We start from the raw sequence: 19,282 nt of genomic DNA, 5'->3' as shown, positions 1-19,282 counted from the left end.
TTTCATAACCTGTTTTGCCAGTGTTGGGGTGAGTGATGAAGAAGGCTGGTTAGCATCAACTGGCCAACCATTTAGACTATTTGATGTTTAGTCCCTCTTTCGTGGTAGATCTCCTCTGATGGATATTAACATTTTACACAAAGATTGTCACAATTTGTGTCCACTTCTATATGTCAATCGACATGCCAATAATCCTAGAAGCTGTTTACTCCAATTTTCCAATCTTTCTTTTTCCGGGCCCTGACCCAGCCATTCATCACTGGTTATAAGTCTGTATTTATTCTATCCTTGGACCATGTCTCCACTCATACAAAATAGATGATCAGGTGCACCTCCTGTAGTTCTGCCCACTGGGTACATTTTTCTCTCTTTACTGCCTTTCTTTTTCTTGAGTCTACACTGGGAAGAACACTGTCTTTCAAGGCTGCTCCTGAGTGAGGCTGTAATGCAGCCACTTTTCATTTTTGGCTTGCACCCATACCCCAAGCTAACCCATCCACAAACCAAATTCAGAAGTTTTCTTTCTCTTCCAGGTGGTCATATGGGACCCTCCAATATGATCATCAGTGTGAGTTGAGGGAAGGGCACTAGAGCAGCTATAGTGGGTGATATGGCAGTCAGGGCTACATTCTCATGCAGTTTGCCTGTCTTCTGGTTCAGCTTGCACTAGGTTCTGGATGTACCATTTCCACATTTATCATGATTGCTGCTAGGCCTACTTGATGTTAAGACTTGGTGGGTCTAACAGGACACAGCTCATAGTGGGCATTTCTAAATGCGTGATCATTATCATTATTTTGTGGTTAACTGTTCTGTCTCTATCAGGGACTAATAGCTTGCCAGGAGCTATTTTTCAAGGGATATGTATGTTCTTTGGCATGGCCTTGCCCTAGAACTCCAGGGGCAACTCAAAGTGCACTTTGATTCTCCCACATGTCTCCCATAAATTCCACCTTGCATATTTTTTTCAACACCAGAATCTCCAAGAACATAGGGTCTGCCAGATGTATGGCCAAGTAGCAAGGTTGCTTGCACTATAGGTTGGGTCTACTGCAGAGCCCTTTCCTGCTCTGGGCCCCACTCAAAACTGGTAGCCTTCTGCTTTACCCACTATATGGGCCAGAGCAATATTCCTAGGTATGAAACGTGTTGCCTCCAGAACCCAAAGAGACCCATCAGGCATTGTGTTTATTTCTTCATACTAGGGTCTACAAGATTTGGCCATTTGTCTTTTACTTAGGAGGAGATATTCCTGCATGCCCTTGATAATAGACTTCCTAACAGCTATACTGAAGTATCAGGTCCCTGAATCTTTAAAGGGTTTATATTCTACCTTCTGGAGCATGTGTCTTACCAAGGCTTCCTTGGTATGTTAGTCTTATCTTGCTCATCTTGCTGGATCAGCATAATGGTGTCAATCAATGTAAGGGATCGATGTAGTATTCTGAGGGATATCCACATCTCTTTGGATTCCGTTATGACAGAGGGTGTAAGAATTAACATTTCCACATCTCTTTGGATTCCATTATGACAGAGGTGTAAGAATTAACATAGTACTGAGGCAAAAGTATAAATATTTGTTGTCTCTTCCATATGAATGCTCAATATTTCTGATCTTGGTTCCTGACTGGGATAGGAAAGAAGGCATTTACCAAACCAACAGCTGTATATCATGTACATGAAACCATGGGGCTATGTTGTGATTGAGTTTGCACTAGTCAACAGTCATTTTCCAAGATCTATCTAGTTTCTTCAGGGGCCAGATTTTTTTTGATACCTACCTCAACCATATTTTGCTTTGGTAGAATTTCTTACAAAAATATATTATGGCTGCCATGAGAATGGCCTGGAAGACCTTCAATCATGACAGCATAACTGACCAAAGGCCCCAGCTGCTGGGCTCTGAAATCCATCACTGTGTTTGCAGTGAAGCCATGTACCAATGACTGAGCATGGCAGAGATACTAAGACAGGCTCATTCCTGCCCTATGTCAGCTGATGTTGAAGGGCCAGACTTTTCAATTAAAGAGGATATTATAGGAATTGCCTCCCTTGTGTTATTTGTGTATTTATTTAGCTACATCCTATTCTTTCTTTTTTATTTTTTAATTTTTGTGGGTACATAGTAGGTATATATATATACACACACAAACACATATACACACACACACACAAATATATGGGTTGCATGAGATATTTTGATACATGCATAATAATCACATCAGGGTAAATGAGGTGTTATCACCTCAAGCATTTATCTTTTCTTTGTGTTACAAACAACCCAATTATACTCTTTTAGTTATTTTATTTTTTACAGGCATACAATTTGTAATAATCACATCAGGGTAAATGGGGTATCCATCACCTCAAGCATTTATCATTTTGTTGTGTTACGAACAATTCAATTATACTCTTTTAGCTATTTTATTTTATTTTTCTTTCTTTCTTTATTTTTTTGTTTTATTTTTTTTTTTATTATACTTTAAGTTTTAGGGTACATGTGCACAATGTGCAGGTTTTTTACATATGTATACCTGTGCCATGTTGGTGTGCTGCACCCATTAATTCGTCATTTACATTAGGTATATCTCCTAATGCTATCCCTCCCCCCTCCCCCCACCCCATGACAGGCCCCGGTGTGTGATGTTCCCCATCCTGTGTCCAAGTGTTCTCATTGGTCAATTTCCACCTATGAGTGAGAACATGTGGTGTTTGGTTTTCTGTCCTTGCGATAGTTTGCTGAGAATGATGGTTTCCAGCTTCATCCATGTCCCTACAAAGGACATGAACTCATCCTTTTTTATGGCTGCATAGTATTCCATGGTGTATATGTGCCACATTTTCTTAATCCAGTCTATCGTTGTTGGACATTTGGGTTGGTTCCAAGTCTTTGCTATTGTGAATAGTGCTGCAATAAACATATGTGTGCATGTGTCTTTATAGCAGTGTGATTTATAATCCTTTGGCTATATACCCAGTAATGGGATGGCTGGGTCAAATGGTATTTCTAGTTCTAGATCCCTGAGGAATCGTCACACTGACTTCCACAATGGTTGAACTAGTTTACAGTCCCACCAACAGTGTAAAAGTGTTCCTATTTCTCCACATCCTCTCCAGCACCTGTTGTTTCCTGACTTTTTAGTGATCGCCATTCTAACTGGTGTGAGATGGTATCTCATTGTGGTTTTGATTTGCATTTCTCTGATGGCCAGTGATGATGAGCATTTTTTCATGTGTTTTTTGGCTGCATAAATGTCTTCTTTTGAGAAGTGTCTGTTCATATCCTTTGCCCACTTTTTGATGGGGTTGTTTTTTTCTTGTAAATTTGTTGGAGTTCATTGTAGATTCTGGATATTAGCCCTTTGTCAGATGAGTAGGTTGCGAAAAATTTCTCCCATTCTGTAGGTTGCCTGTTCACTCTGATGGTAGTTTCTTTTGCTATGCAGAAGCTCTTGAGTTTAATTAGATCCCATTTGTCAATTTTGGCTTTTGTTGCCATATGTGCCACATTTTCTTAATCCAGTCTATCATTGATGGACATTTGGGTTGGTTCCAAGTCTTTGCTATTGTGAATAGTGTTGCAATAAACATATGTGTGCATGTGTCTTCATAGCAGCATGATTTGTAATCCTTTGGGTTTGTACCCAGTAATGGGATGGCTGGGCCAAATAGTATTTCTAGTTCTAGATCCTTGAGGAATCACCACACTGTCTTCCACAATGGCTGAACTAGTTTACAGTCCCACCAACAGTGTAAAAGTGTTCCTATTTCTCCACATCCTCTCCAGCACCTGTTGTTTCCTGACTTTTTAATGATCGCCATTCTAACTGGTGTGAGTTGGTATCTCATTGTAGTTTTTCATGTGTCTGTTGGTTGCATAAATGTCTTCTCAAGTGTCTGTTCATATCCTTCACCCACTTTTTGATGGGGTTGTTTGATTTTTTTCCTGTAAATTTGTTTAAATTCTTTGTAGATTCTGGATATTAGCCCTTTGTCACATGGGTAGACTAAAAATTTTCTCCCATTCTGTAGGTTGCTTGTCCACTCTGATGGTAGTTTCTTTTGCTGTGCAGAAGCTCTTTAGTTTAATTAGATCCCATTTGTCAATTTTGGCTTTTGTTGCCATTGCTTTTGGTGTTTTAGTGATGAAGTCCTTGCCCATGCCTATGTCTTGAATGGTATTGCCTAGGTTTTCTTCTAGGGTTTTTATGGTTTTAGGTCTAACATTTAAGTTTTTAATCCATCTTGAATTAATTTTTGTATAAGGTGTAAGGAAGGGATCCAGTTTCAGCTTTCTACATATGGCTAGCCAGGTTTTGCAGCACCGTTTATTAAATAGGGAATCCTTTCCCCATTGCTTGTTTTTGTCAGGTTTGTCAAAGATCAGATAGTTGTAGATGTGTGGTATTATTTCTGAGGCCTCTGTTCTGTTCCATTGTTCTGTATCTCTGTTTTGGTACCAGTACCATGCTGTTTTGGTTACTGTAGACTTGTAGTATAGTTTGAAGTCAGGTAGCGTGATGCCTCCAGCTTTATTCTTTTGGCTTAGGATTGTCTTGGCAATGCGGGCTCTTTTTTTGTTCCATATGAACTTTAAAGTAGTTTTTTCCAATTCTGTGAAGAAAGTCATTGGTAGCTTGATGGGGATGGCATTGAATCTATAAATTACCTTGGGCAGTATGGCCATTTTCACGATATTGATTCTTCCTATCCATGAGCTATTTTACTTTATTTTTCACAGGCATACAATATGTAATAACCACATCAGGGTAAATGGGATATCCGTCACCTAAAGCATTTATCTTTAATGTTGCAAACGATCAAATTATACTTTTTAAGTTATTTTATAATGTACAACTAAATTATTATTGAATATAATCACCCTGTTTTGCCACCAAAACTCTTATTTGTTCTTTCTATTGTTTTGTATACATTAACCATCTCCATTTCTACCACCCAAACCCCACTACCCTTCTCAGCATCTGTTGACCATTATTTTACTCTCTATCTCCATGAGTTCAATATATCTCCATGAGTTCAATTGTTTTGATTTTTAGCTCCCACAAATAAGTGGGAACAGCGATGTTTGTCTTTCTGTGCCTGGCTTATTTCACTTAACGTAATGACCTCTAGTTCCATCCATGTTATTGCAAATGACAGGATCTCATTCTTTTTATGGCTGAATAGTACTCCACTGTGTATGTGTACCACATTTTCTTTATCCATTCATCTGTTGATGGACACTTATGTTGCTTCCAAATCTTAGCTATTGTAAACAGTGCTGCAACAAACGTAGGAGTGTAGACACCTCTTTGATATACTGATTTCCTTTCTTTTGGGTATATACCCAGCAGTGGGATTGCTGGATTACATGTTAGCTCTATTTTTAGTTTTCTGAGGAACCTCTAAACTGTTCGCTATAGTGATTGTACTAATTTACATTCCCACCACCAGTGTGTAAGTGTTCCCTTTTCAGCAATTCCTAACCAGCATTTGTTATTACCTGTCTTTTGTATATAAGCCATTTTAACTGGGGTGAGATGATATTTCATTGTAGTTTTGATTTGCATTTCTCTGATGATTAGTGTTGTTGAGCATTTTTGCATACACCTGTTGGCCATTTGTATGCCTTCTTTTGAGAAATTTCTATTCAGGTCTTTCGTCCATATTTTAATTAGAATATTAGTTTTTTTTTTTTGTTATTGGGTCAAGTGCTTTATATATTCTTGTTATTAATCCCTTGTCAGATGGGTAGTTTGGAAATATTTTCTCCCATCCTGTGGGTTGCCTTTTCACTTTGTTGATTTTGGTTTTCTGTGCAGAAGCTTTTTAACTTGAAGTGATCTCCTTTATCTATTTTTGCTTTGGTTGCCTGTGGCTCTGCTGTGTTGTTCAAGAAGTCTTTGCCCAGACCAATATCTTGGTGAGTTTCCCCAATGTTTTCTTGTAGTAATTTTATAGTTAGAGGTCTTAGATTCAAGTCTTCAATCCATTTTGATTTGAGTTTTGTATTTGGTGAGAGATAGGGGTCTAGTTTCATTCTTCTGCATATGGATGCCTGGGAGTCAGGGACTTAGAGTCAAAAACCTTAGAAGTCTACCTGGTATTCTATTGTATTGTGGCTGAGCTGGAACTTGAACCACAAAACACAGTCCTTCTCAGTCTTCCCTTCCATTACCAAAGGCAGAGGAGCCTCACCTCATGGTTACTGCCACCTCAGGACCATAGGGAATGCTGCCAGGCTACCACCAATGTTCCCTTAAAGCTCAAGGCTCTTCAGTCAGATTGTGGTGAATGCTGCCTGTACTGAGACTCACCCTTCGGGGCACTGGGCTCCCTTCTGCCTAGGGCAGGTCCAGAAATGCCACCTAAGAGCCATGTCTTGGAATGGGGGACCCTAAGGACCCATTACATTCTCCATTACAGTGTCTGAGCTGGTATCTAAGCTGCAAGACAAAGTTCCCTTACTCTTCTTTCCTTTTTTCTCAAGCAGGAGTCGGTCTCCGTAGCCACCGCAGCTAGGAATGTGTTGGGTCACAACTGAAGCCAGCACATCTCAGGCTCATCCAAGGCCCTTGACATATTACCTGGTGTCACTGCTGATTATTCAGGGCCCAAGGACTCTTTAGTCAGCAGATCATGCTTGCTACCAGAACTGGGTCCTTTACTTCAAGGCAGAGGACTCCCTTCTTGGCCAGGGTGTGCCTAGACATGTCTGGGAGCTAGGGCCTGGACTGGGGGCCTCAGGACTCTGCCTAGTGCCCTATCCTACTGTGGCTGAGCTGGTATCCAAGTTGTAAGACAAAGTCCTCTTTGCTCTTCCTTCTCCTGTCCTCAAGCAGAGGGAAGGAGTCTCTTCCGGAGCTGTGACTTTGCTGTTGAGGGTTGTGGGAGTGATGGCACAAGTACTCCTTTGGCTACCCCAGCTGGCGTCTCATTAATTTGTATACACCCAAAATCCACTGGCTCTGAGCCCAGCACAGAACCAGGACTTGTCTAGGAATTGCAGTCTTTGTGGCCTAGGCTGCCTTTCCAGTTTATTTAGGACCCCAGAGCACTTTGACCTGCTGTAGTGAGGTTTGCTGGAACTCAGGTTCTGATTGCTGGGATGGGCAATTCCCCTCTGGATAGGGCTAGTCTAAATGCCCCCTCTGTGGGTGGGCACTGGTTGAATTCTACCTGGTGTTGCTTTCTGCTGTGATAGGCAGCACTGAGTTCCAATGAAAAGTCTGCAAATCACTGTGCTCTCCCTCCCACAAGGGCACAGATTCTTTCTCCGTGCTACCTGGCTGCTACCTGGGGACTGGGGAGGGATAGCATCAGCAATTCAAGACTGTCTTTCCTACCCTCTTTAGTGCCTCTTTCTGTGATATGAAGTTAAAACCAGGTACTTTGATCACTCACCTGATTTTTGGTTATTATGAAGGTGCTTTATTGTGTGGATAGTTATTCAAGTTGGTGTTTTTGTAGGGGAGGACAATTGGTAAAGGCTTCTATTTGGCCATCTTGCTCTCCCTTGCATTGTTTAAATCTTTACAAGGTTAAAAATTTCTATAATCCTCCTTCAGCTTTGATACTGGTTTTGATTTATTATCTTAGTCTCTTGCAGGAGGAGGAGGAGCAGCTTTAGAAATTCCTATTTAACCTTCAGTATGGCCAAGGACCCGATGTGGGGGCTACTTCAACTGCCAAATATGTCCATTCCAACTATACATTCAGGAACCAAGAAAATGACCATCATGTGAGTCAGCAGATACAGTGGCTCCATTGTAAGTGATGCTTTGGCTAGGATTTTTTTTATTACTTGACACCCAGATGACCCCCCTTTAACAAGTGGACATGATGATGCTTCATGTCTGCAAGTATCAGTGTCCACTCAGATCCCAGGTCTAATATCTGGATATGCCTCTTTTTCTAGTGTACAGTAAATGTACCTTATGTACAATAAATGTACAGTAAATTTGCCAAGTAGATGGCTGTGGGATCCTTTTGGTAAGGACTGGGGGAAAGACTTGTAATGCAGTGCTCTTCCCACTGGAGGCCATCTCTCTAGTAGGTGTGTTCTGGGATGGAAAATTAGCTCAGGTCTGGAAACTAAACTAGAAATTATGGCGTTTTAATTGGGGAGACTGGCCTCTAGTCCTGCTCATTTATGCTTACTCTTTTAAAAAATTATATATGTTAAGCAATACCCTTTTGGCTGCTATCTATTTTGCCTTTAGGGATGCAGTGTTCTATTAACCATCTCTACATATCAGGCCCACTTGGTTGCCAATCTAATTGTGTATGTTATTATAATAATTACAAACCCCTTGGCTTCTGGTGGTGGAGTGCTATCACTTGGTCTCTATTGCCAGGGTTGGGAGGTTTGGCAGTCATTTCCATTTCTATCAACAAATCAAGGAATCACATCTCTTATCATCTGCTTTGGCCTGCAGAGGAGAGCCACCACTGAACTTCTTGGTGATCCTGCTGCCACTTTCACCAGTATTCCTGATGGGCTAGGTGAATGATGTGTCTTCTGGGTTCTCCTATGTGATATAATCCTCCAGTGGATCTTCTGGCTTCATATCCACTCCAACATGCCCGCTTCTCTCAGCCTTTTAATTTCTTTCTCTGGCATATGCCACAGCAATTCAGGAATTTTAGCGTCACTCAGTGTGGGCTGTTTTTTTCCCAGGCTTATAGGAGCCACCTTAGCAGCAAGTTACACCAACTTCTGGTGTCTCTGTTAGGGTGTTAAGTCTTGTATTCTAAGAGAGTGGCCCCAAACCAACAAACTCTCCCTTATCTGGTCTTACAAGAAAGCTCTCCTTGGTCAAGCACCTTCAGAACATAGTCCCATGGGACTTCCCTTGATTCCTCTCAGTACCTGCTGGCAGTTCCTTTGGGATATAGTCCTTTTCCTCCCCAGTCAGGTCCAGCTTGATTGTGGAAATGTTTTGCTGCTTATAGGCCTGCTGCTTTGTGGTGGAAAGATCTATGTAGTGTCTTCTTATACAGAAGAAGTGCTAGCTCTTATTGGGCAAGCATGAGGCACTTCTACAGGCTCAGAAGCTTTTGAGAGGGCTGGGAAGTCAAAATCTTCAGGAGCATCCACTTAGATGTCCCCATCCCCTGTGTCAGGGTCCTAAGTTTTCACAACTAGGACCCTGACTTTGGCATAACATATCTGCCTCAGTTGAGCATTCAGCTATCCTTGAAGTTCAGCCACTCTAATGATCAAATCCTGGGTTTTATCTTCAACTTTTTATGCTCACCCATTGCATGAAATTAGGTCTTCTTTGTAAGCTACTAAAGAGATTTTGTGTTTGCACATTTAGTTTTTAGTTGTTATTTCCCTTCAGTAGGGCATCAATGTAACTAAATAAAAGTATAAGATTCCATTCTCTTTATACTTATATTTCTCACATACATTTGAAATGCTTGAGTCATTCCATGAGCTAATGAATTCTCCTTACTGGTGTGTTCTCCTGAAACACCACAGGAGAAATATTTAGACATTGGGACTCTGTCTTGTGTCAGGGGCTCTCTGTGCATAACCTTCCACCAGGAATGGGGTCCTTAATGCCAGACGGGTGCTGATGAATCCAATATCCACACTGCATCTTATGGCTTCCTTTCTTGGGCCACTTCTGGCACCAAAAGTTACAGGTTGGCTTCTCAAAGAAGCAGATTCAGAGGAATTAGGAGTGCAAAAATTTATTAGGGAATAACACCTGTGAAGAAATAGAGACAAAGAAGAATTGAGGAGGGGGGGCCATCAGAAGATATGCAGTGGGTGGTGCTCTTCCTGGTTGTGTCTTGACAAAGTCTCTGCCAGCCTGAGGGGGCTCTCTGGAGCAAAGATTGCTCATTAGAGAAGTCCCATGTTGGGTGGGAATAGCTAGGCTTTTGTACCACTGCTTTGCTTGGTCATTCACTGGGGATCACCCCCAGGGAGTGTGACCTTGCTTATCACCACTTTGCTCAGTCATTAGTTGCTAGATGTCCCAAGAAGAGTGTGATCCATATTCTAAATCCCTGGCAGATTCTGAAGATGCTAACAGCTGTCAGCCAACTACACTCCTTATAGCTGGGCAGTAAATCATTGATTGAAGGGGAATATGAGAGATGGATCACTATGTCTTCGACATTGACTGAACTTAATACCACTGTGTATGAGCTAAATCTATTTGTTTAGACTACAATTTCTTTTTTTTTTTTATGTAATTATTTTCCTGTTTATTTCTATTTTTGATTTTTTTTTTAGGTGTGCAAAGCGATTTATTTATTTATTTATTTATTTATTTTTTCTTTTATTATTATTATTATTATACTTTAGGTTTTATGGTACATGTGCCCAATGTGCAGGTAAGTTACATATGTATACATGTGCCATGCTGGTGCGCTGCACCCACCAACTCGTCATCTAGCATTAGGTATATCTCCCAATACTATCCCTCCCCCCTCCCCCCACCCCACAACAGTCCCCGAAGTGTGATGTTCCCCTTCCTGTGTCCATGTGTTCTCATTGTTCAATTCCCACCTATGGTATAGACTACAATTTCTATTTCTCCTCCACTATCCAGTGGGTAAGCCTCACAAAGGAGATTAGATTTGCATGCCTGAGTGTCCTATGAATCAATTTAGGACCTAGCTGCGGTGCAGTAGCTTGGGCATTGGCCAGGGAGGGCATCCATAGTGGTGGTGCAAGAGATACTCCACATCCAAGGGAATCTGAAGGTTAGGCTGCCTGGCTGGTGGGAGATAACGTAGGGCTTCTTTTGGGAGAAGAGAGATCTGGAAAAGATGACCAGTTATGGACAACTGCTTTTGCTGACTGATTGATTATGTGGAAGGTGGGCCTTTTTGGACAGAAAGTCTGGGAGATTTTGCATTTTGTGTAGTACAAGGTGGCACCTCTTCTCTGTCAACACTACTTCCTAAGTTATGCCTGTTTTTTCCCCCACTTCCACATTTTATTCATTTGCCCATCAAATCTTTACAACTCTATTCCAGCTATGTAAATGACTACAAGAGACTCTGCCCATGGTCTCAGTGCATGACCCAGTAGGGAAAATAATATTTCATTACAGCACAATGAGGTAGGTAAGTACTACTGTGATGAGAGCAAAAAGGAAAGGTCCCTAACACAGTTAGACAAGGCTTCCCAGAGGAAACAATGCTAAGTTAGTCTTAAAGACAGAGTACAAGCTAGTCAGGCATAAAAGCAAATAGAGAAGCATGTGCAAAAACATGAAAACATGAAAAGACATGGCAAGGCCAGGAATTTTAAATAGTTGTATATGGAGGAGAACCAAGATGGCCAACAAGACACAACCAGGAAGAGCATCACCCACTGAGAGATGAGACCATCAAGAAGACTGGAACACTCTGAGTGAATCTTCAGAAGGAAGACATTGAGAGTGGACAGAGGGAGGACACCGACCCTGGGCTGAAGGGGGAGGAAGCTGGGAACCCTGCACAGGGCTGCCAAACATCAGGACTCATTCCTGGCCCCCAGTGGCTCCTGGGGAAAGGATGAGTTAAATAGGTGAGAAGTGGCCCACTGTCATAAAGGACCATTGGAATCTTAGCTGCAGGAGACCCAAGACCCCAACAGATATTTAAGCTGACAGGGATAGGTACTTGGAGATGTGGCAGGGACAGGACTCCAGACTGTGTGGAGTCCCGAGGGTTTGGTTTGAGAATGGCTGCAATGGAACATGGCCAGGGATGCCCATCCCCTGAGGCTTGCCACGGTCCTCTAGGTGGCTTTGGCCTTTGTTGACTGTTGGATCTGGACAGAACAGGGCTATCTTGATTGTGGAATGTGCAAGTCTGATCTGAACACCCTCCTGTCTGCTGGCATCTCCCAGCATCCCTGCATGGCTACACCTGTTTGCAGCACAGCCTCGGATGCCAAACTGGTGCACTTCCGGGTGGCTGCTGCCATAGCTCCTTCACTGGCAGGCCCAGCTAACCATCAGAGAGTTTGAGCAGATGGGCCCCTGCCAACGTGCACCAACCCACAGCCTCCCTTCATTGCTTTGCCAGCACACACTTGCTTGCAGCCTACCCCCACTGCTTTGCCAGCTTGTGTGCATATGGACCTTGCTACTCACTCCATTGCCACCAGTGCCCATGGACTTTGCCACCACTGCCTCACCACCACTGGTGTGAGCATGTGCATGCAGACCTCACTGTCCTGCCACCCGTGCACATGCACACACGAACCCTGCCGCACTGCTGCCCCATTGCTGCCCCATGGTGGATCCTGCCACACTGCTGCCCTATCGCCACTGGCATGCATGTAGACTCTGCTGCACCACCACCGGCAGTGCACTTCTGCACATGGATCCCACCATGCGGCTGCTGCCAGTGCATACAAGTGGACCCCATTGTGCTTCTGCTGCCAGTGCTCACATGCGTGGACCCTGCCACATCGCCACTGCTGATGCAAGTGCATGCATGCAGTCCCCACCACCCTGCCACTACTGGAGCATGTGCATGCTTGTATATCTCACTGCACTACTGCCCTGCTGCCACCAGCACATGCACATAGACCACCTGCTGCAGCCCCAATGAAATGCTTTTGCCAGCATCCTCCTCCCCTATTGGAGTGTTGTTAGTGGAATGGAAACACCTCAGCCCCTCCAGCACAATAGGTGCTCAACTCGAGGGTCCAGAGAACAAAGCCATGGCCCTAGTCCTAGTCCCCCACTGTTATAGCATGCAGCCCAGGGGTGCTGAGCTGAGCCTTGGCCACTTGAAATTATCCAGAAATGAAGCCAGTCAGCTGAAACCAACTTATACCGCAGTCAAACCCTCAAGGACATCAAAAAATATAAAAGGAAAAGCTCCATTAAAAGGACAGCAAATTCAAAGATTAAAGGAATATCAGCTCTTACAATTGAGAAAGGACCAGTGCAAGAACTCTGGCAACCCCAAAAACCAGCGTGTCTTATTACCTTTCAGTGACCACACTAACTCCCCAGCAATGGTTCTGAACCAGCCTGAAATGGCTGAAATGACAGACATAGAATTCAGAATCTGGAGAGTAATGAAGATCATCAGATTCGGGAGAAAATTGAAACCCAATCCAAAGAATTTAATGAATCCAATAAAATGATACTAGAGATGGAAGATGAAATAGCCGTTTTGAAAAAGAACCACGCTAATCTGATAGAGCTGAAAAACTCACCACAAGAATTTCATAATACAATCAGAAGTACAAACGCAACATGGACCAAGCTGAGGAAACAATCTCAGGAAGAAATTGAAACGCTGAACAGACGAATAACGAGTTCTTAAATTGAATCAGTAATAAAAAGCCTGCCAAGCAGAAAAAGCCCTGGTCCAGACAGATTCACAGCTGAATTCTACCAGGTGTATAATGAAGAGCTGGTACCATTTCTACCCACAGCCAACATCATACTGCACAGGCAAAAGATGGAAATATTCCCCTTGAGAACTGGAATAAGACAAGGATGCCCAGTTTCACCACTCTTATTCAACATAGTACTGGAAGTCCTAGCCAGAGCATTCAGGCAAGAGAAAGAAATAAAAGGCATCCAAATAGGTAGAGAAGTCAAACTCTCATCTCTCTTCACAGAAAATTTGATTTTATGCATAGAAAACTTCATAGTATCTGCCCCAAACCTCCTAGATCTGATAAACAACTTCAGCAAAGTTTCAGGATACAAAAAATCAACGTACAAAAATCAGCAGCATTTCTATACACCAACATCTGAGCTGAGAGCCAAATCAAGAATGCAGACTCATTCACAATTGCCACAAAAAGAATAAAATACCTAGGAATACAACTAACCAGGGAGGTAATAAGAATTACAGGACACTGCTCAAATAAATCAGAGATGATACAAAAAAAAAAAAAAATGGAAAAAAGGCCAGGTGCGGTGGCTCACGCCTGTAATCCCAGCACTTTTGGAGGCCGAGGCAGGTAGATCACGAGGTCAGGAGATCCAGACCATCCTGGCTAACACGGTGAAACCCCATCTCTACCAAAAAGCAAAAAATTAGCTGGGTGTGGTGGCGGGCACCTGTAGTCCCAGCTACTCAGGAGACTGAGGCAGGAGAGTCGCTTGAACCCGGGAGGCGGAGGTTGCAGTGAGCCGAGATCGCACCACTGCACTCCAGCCTGGGTGGCAGAGCGAGACTCCATCTCAAAAAATAAAAAATTAAAAAAAAAAAAAGGAAAAAATTCCATGAATTGGAAGAATCAATATTATTAAAAGGCCATACTGTCCAAAGCAATTTTCAGATTCAATGCTACTCCTATCAAACTACCAACCACATTTTCCACAGAATTAGAAAAAACTATTCTAAAATTCATATGGAACAACAACAACAACAAAAAGCTCGAATAGACAAAGCAATCCTAAGCAAAAAGAACAAAGCTGGAGGCATCACATTATCTGACTTCAAACTCTACTACAAGGCTACAGTAACCAAAACATCATGATACTGGTAAGAAAGCAGACTCACAGACCAATGGAGCAGGTTAGGGAACTCACAAACAAAGCCACACACTTACAACCATCTAATCTTCAACAAAGTTGACAATAACAAGCAATGGTGAAAGGACTGCCTATTCAAAAAATTATGCTGGCATAACTTGGTAGCCCCATGCAGAAGATAAAAACTGGTCTCCTTCCTTTCACCACATATGAAAATCAACCCAAGATGGATTAAATATTTAAATGTAAAACTTAAAACTATAAAAACCCTAGGAGAAACCTAAGAAATACCATGTTGGGCATAGGCCATGGCAAAGATTTCATGACAATGTCTCCAAAAGCAATTGCAACAAAAGCAAAAATTGACAAATGGGACCTAATTAAACTAAGACCTTCTGCACAACAAAATAAACTATCAATAAAATAGACAACCTACAGAATGGGAGAAAATATTCACAAACTGAATCAAACTAAGATGTAATATCTAGAACCTACAAAGAACTTAAACAGTTCAATAAGCAAAAAACAACTCCATTAAAAAATGAGCAAAGGACAAGAACAGACACTTCTCCAAAGAAGACATACATGTGGCTCACAAGCATATGATAAAAGCTCAACATCACTGATAATTAGAGAAATGCAAATAAAAACTACAATAAGATACCGTCTCACACCAGTCAGAATGGCTATTATTAAAAAGTCAAAAAATAACAGATGCTGGTGAGGTTGCAGGAAAAAAGGAACTCTCATACACTGCAGATGGGAAAGTAAATTAGTACAGCCACTGTGGAAAGCAGTTTGCAGAATTTAAAGCGGAACTACCATTTGACCCAGCAATTCCATTTTTGGGCATCTACCCAAAGGAATATAAAGTGTTCTACCATAAAGACACATGCACGTGTATGTTCATTGCAGCACTATTTACAATAGCCTAAAAGACATGGTATCAGCCTAAATCCTTATCAATGGTATTACATATACACCATGGAATACTATGGTGTTATAAAAAATAATGAGACCATGTCCTTTACAGCAATATGGCTGGAACTGGATGCCATTATACTAAACAAATTAATGCAGGAATAGAAAACCAAATACCATATGTTCTCACTTATGAAGGGAGCTAAACATTGAGTACACATAGACACAAAGAAGGGAACAATAGACACTGGGTCCTACTTGAGGGTGGAGGGTGGGAGGAGGATCAGGGTTAAAAAACTATCACTTACTATGCTTATTATGTGGGTGACAAAAGAATCTGTACACCAAACCCTTAATGTTAAAAATGACATGCAATTTAACTACATAGAAAAACTGCACATGTACTCCCTGAACCTAAAATGAGTTTGAAACAAAAAATAAAAATAAAAAGTTGCATATGACTAGGTCTTAGTGAATAGCAACAAGGGTGAAGAAATTGGCAGGTGGCAGATTATAAGCAACTTTTATGGTAAAATAAAGAGCTGGTGGCTCATGCCTGTAATCCTAACAATTTGAGAGGCCAAAGCAGGAGGATTGCTTGAGGCTAAGAGTTTTCTCACAGTACTGGAGGCTGGAAGTTCAACATCAGGGTGTGAGACGGGAATATAGTATGACTTAGACCAGCCTGGGGAATATAGTATGACTTAGTCTTTAACTAAAAAAGTTAAAAAAAAAATTAGCCAGGCATGGTCCTTGTTACTCAGGAGGCTGAGGTGGGAGGATCACTTGGGCCCAGGAGTTCAAGGCTACAGTGAGCTATGTTGATGCCTCTGCACTCCTGCCTGGGCAAAAGAGAAAAACCCTGTCTCTCTAAAACCAAAATTAAACACATAAATAATAATAAAAAAGAGCTTACTCTTGTGCCAAAGAGCAATAGGGACCCATTGATGCTGAGGAGTGATGAGATCAGGAAAAGTCACTCTGGTTGCAGTGTGGAGCGTGAACTGGAGGGACAAAAACCTGGAAACAAGAGGGACAGCTAAGAGGATATTATATAAGGCCACAGAGAAACTGTTACAAGTTCAAACTAAGGTAGGGACTCATATAAGTAGATGGATTTCAGAGATATCAGAGAGATTGAATCTTTGGAACTTGATTCAAGATAAGAATGAGGGAGGGAGCAGGCAGAGTTTATTTCCAGGCTTCTGAATTTGGTGACTGGATTTACAGTGGTGATTGATCCCCTGTCCCACCATCGTGTCTGTATGACCCAACTCTCTGTGACAGTGGAAAGGGTATTTTAGTCTTCTCTAGCCACCATAACAAAATACCACAGACTGAGTGGCTTAAACAACAGAAATTAATTTTCTCACAGTACTGGAGGCTGGAAGTTCAACAGCAGGGTGTGAGACTGGTCAAGTTCTGGTGAGGGTTCTCTTCCTGACTTGTAGATGGCCACCTTCTTGCTGTGTGCTCACATAGCCTTTCCTCCATGCATGCATGTGGACTGAGGGATCTCTGTCTCTTCTTATAAGACCACCAATCCTATCAGATTGGTACCCCACCCTTAATACCTCATTTTACCTTAATTACCTCCTAAAAGTCCTATCTCCAATCCAGTTACATTGGGGATTAGGGTACAACATATAAATTTTGGAAGAGACACAGTTCAGTCCATAGCAAAAGGTAAAAAAAAAAAAAAAATCTAAAACATGGGTTGCTTAGAGTTCTCTGAACACTTACAGAAATACACATACTTGGGTATACATAAACTGAACATGCAAACTCCCCACCTGTTCCTTTTTTGATTCCACCCAGGTTTCATCTAGTATCTCCCTCAGAGTGACCATAACCACCTCCTCATATTGCTATGTTCTGGGGAGTGTTTTGGTACCCTTGGCCAGCATGCTCAGGGCTTGCACATTCCTTCCTTGGTGATAACCCTAGATGGTTTTCCTCCACAAGAGTGCAAATCATATTATGATTTGGTGATCCAAAAGATACAAAGAACCATATGCTTACTTTTCACTACATCTTATAGCTGTACAAGTTGGTGTTAAACTAACCCATCTGCTTTTCCATTGCCATTGTACTGTGGCTTCTGCTTTTGAGTGCAAGTCTGTTTTTCTCAGATTGTCATATCCACCAATTTTAAAGTCCATTAGATTTATTTTTATATTTAATTTGACTCCCCATCAGTGGTGTTTTAAATCAAGAGAGGGATTCTTATAGGGAGCTCTGGTTTAGCAGTGGGGTGAGGGCAAGAGAACACACAATAGTTTCTGTGTTGGAAATGTCAAGTTTGACATGCTTATAGCATAATCCAAGTGAGGGGGGCTCCTATAGACATTTAATTATACTTGTTCAGAGCTCATGAGAGAGTTTTGAGATAGAAATGAAGACTTGAAACACATCATAATGTAGGTGGAGATGGAAACCATGGGATAGCACACAAGAAGAGAATATGGAGTGGAAAGGAAGGAGGAAAGGAAATGTGATAGAATTTGGGAGAACATTGACATTAAGAGATAGAAGAGGAGACCAGGAAGCAGAAGAAAAATTACCAGTAGCAGGGTAAGAGGAAACCCAGTAAAGAGTGCTGTCATGGAAGTAAAAATAATAGAGATTTCCAAACTGGAGGAGGTTAATAGAATCAAATTCTGGAAAGAGATAAAATAAAATAATGGCTATCAAGTAGGGTAAAGTAGTGATTGGGAAACTTTCTGTAAAGAGGAAGTTAGTAAATATTTTAGACTTTGGGCAATACTGTTGCAACTAGTCAACTCTGCCACTGCAGAGTGAATGAAGCCACAGAAAATACATAAGTGAATGGCTGTGGCTGTGTTCCAGTAAAACTTTATTAACAAAAACAAGTGGTGGGCTGGATTTAGCCTGTGTGCCAAAGTTTGCCAACCCTTGCTATAAAGTATGGATTGCAGTTTATTGATGACCTTGTCAAGAGAAGTTCCTGTACAGTGATGGTGGTAGAAACCATATTGCAATAATTGAGGAAGTGGAGACCGAGGATGCAACAAGCTTTTCAGAAGCTATACAGTAAATGGGAGGAAATGTGGACCTTAGAGTCCTTCACTGGGTTCAGAGAGGGTTTTCAATCTTTCAGATAAACTCTTGCACTCTCATGGGGGAAGACTGTAATGTTATTTGGGAATATTTGTAAAAGTTGTTTCCTTCTGTCTGCTTATATTCAAGCCTTGTGTGAGCTGCCACCAGAGCTTTAATTGACTTGTTCAGGCTTAATGAATATTTACTAGGAAAATTGTAAATTAACCATTTTGCTATAGGATTGAAGCTCAGTGAAACCACTCCTGGGGTAATTTTTCCAAATCTGCTGACATGGGGAGAGGATTTTTCTTAGGCTGTCATTGTAGGTTCTTTTACACGTTTATAGCTAGGGCATTGTGAATCAACAAATAAGCAAATACCTCCTGCTCAGAAGGCGGAAAGGCTGGCAAGAAAGTGGTCATTCTGAGGTTCTCAGCAGCTATATGCTTTCAGGGGCCCGGTATGACTCCTCAATTGCAAAGGCTCACAGCTTTTGGGCACGAAGAAAAATTTAGTTAACTCCCCCACCCCCGATTGTATTAGGAGGAGCAAGTCCAAGTGAAGGGGCAAAGGGAAAGTCTTCCTTTTGGGCTTTTAAAAGTATTTTCTCTGAGCAGAGCAATATACATAAATGAATGCAGATTCTTTTCAGTCATCATGTACCTTGTACCAAGACTGTAAGCCCTCTGAGGGCAGGGGCCAAGATTGCTCCTTCCTCCTCTGGCAAAGAGAGGCAGAGAGTGTATGCCCTCTCACAGCCATCCTATGCAGGTGACATATGGTTACAATAACAATGGCTGTCAGAGAACTTGGGGAGTCTTGCCCATTTGAATGAA

This window comes from Pongo abelii, chromosome X, assembly GCF_028885655.2.
Source record: "Pongo abelii isolate AG06213 chromosome X, NHGRI_mPonAbe1-v2.0_pri, whole genome shotgun sequence".
In the NCBI taxonomy this organism is placed as follows: Eukaryota; Metazoa; Chordata; class Mammalia; order Primates; family Hominidae; genus Pongo; species Pongo abelii.
The sequence above is the reverse complement of the archived record's forward strand: the minus strand, read 5'-3'. Positions refer to the sequence as shown.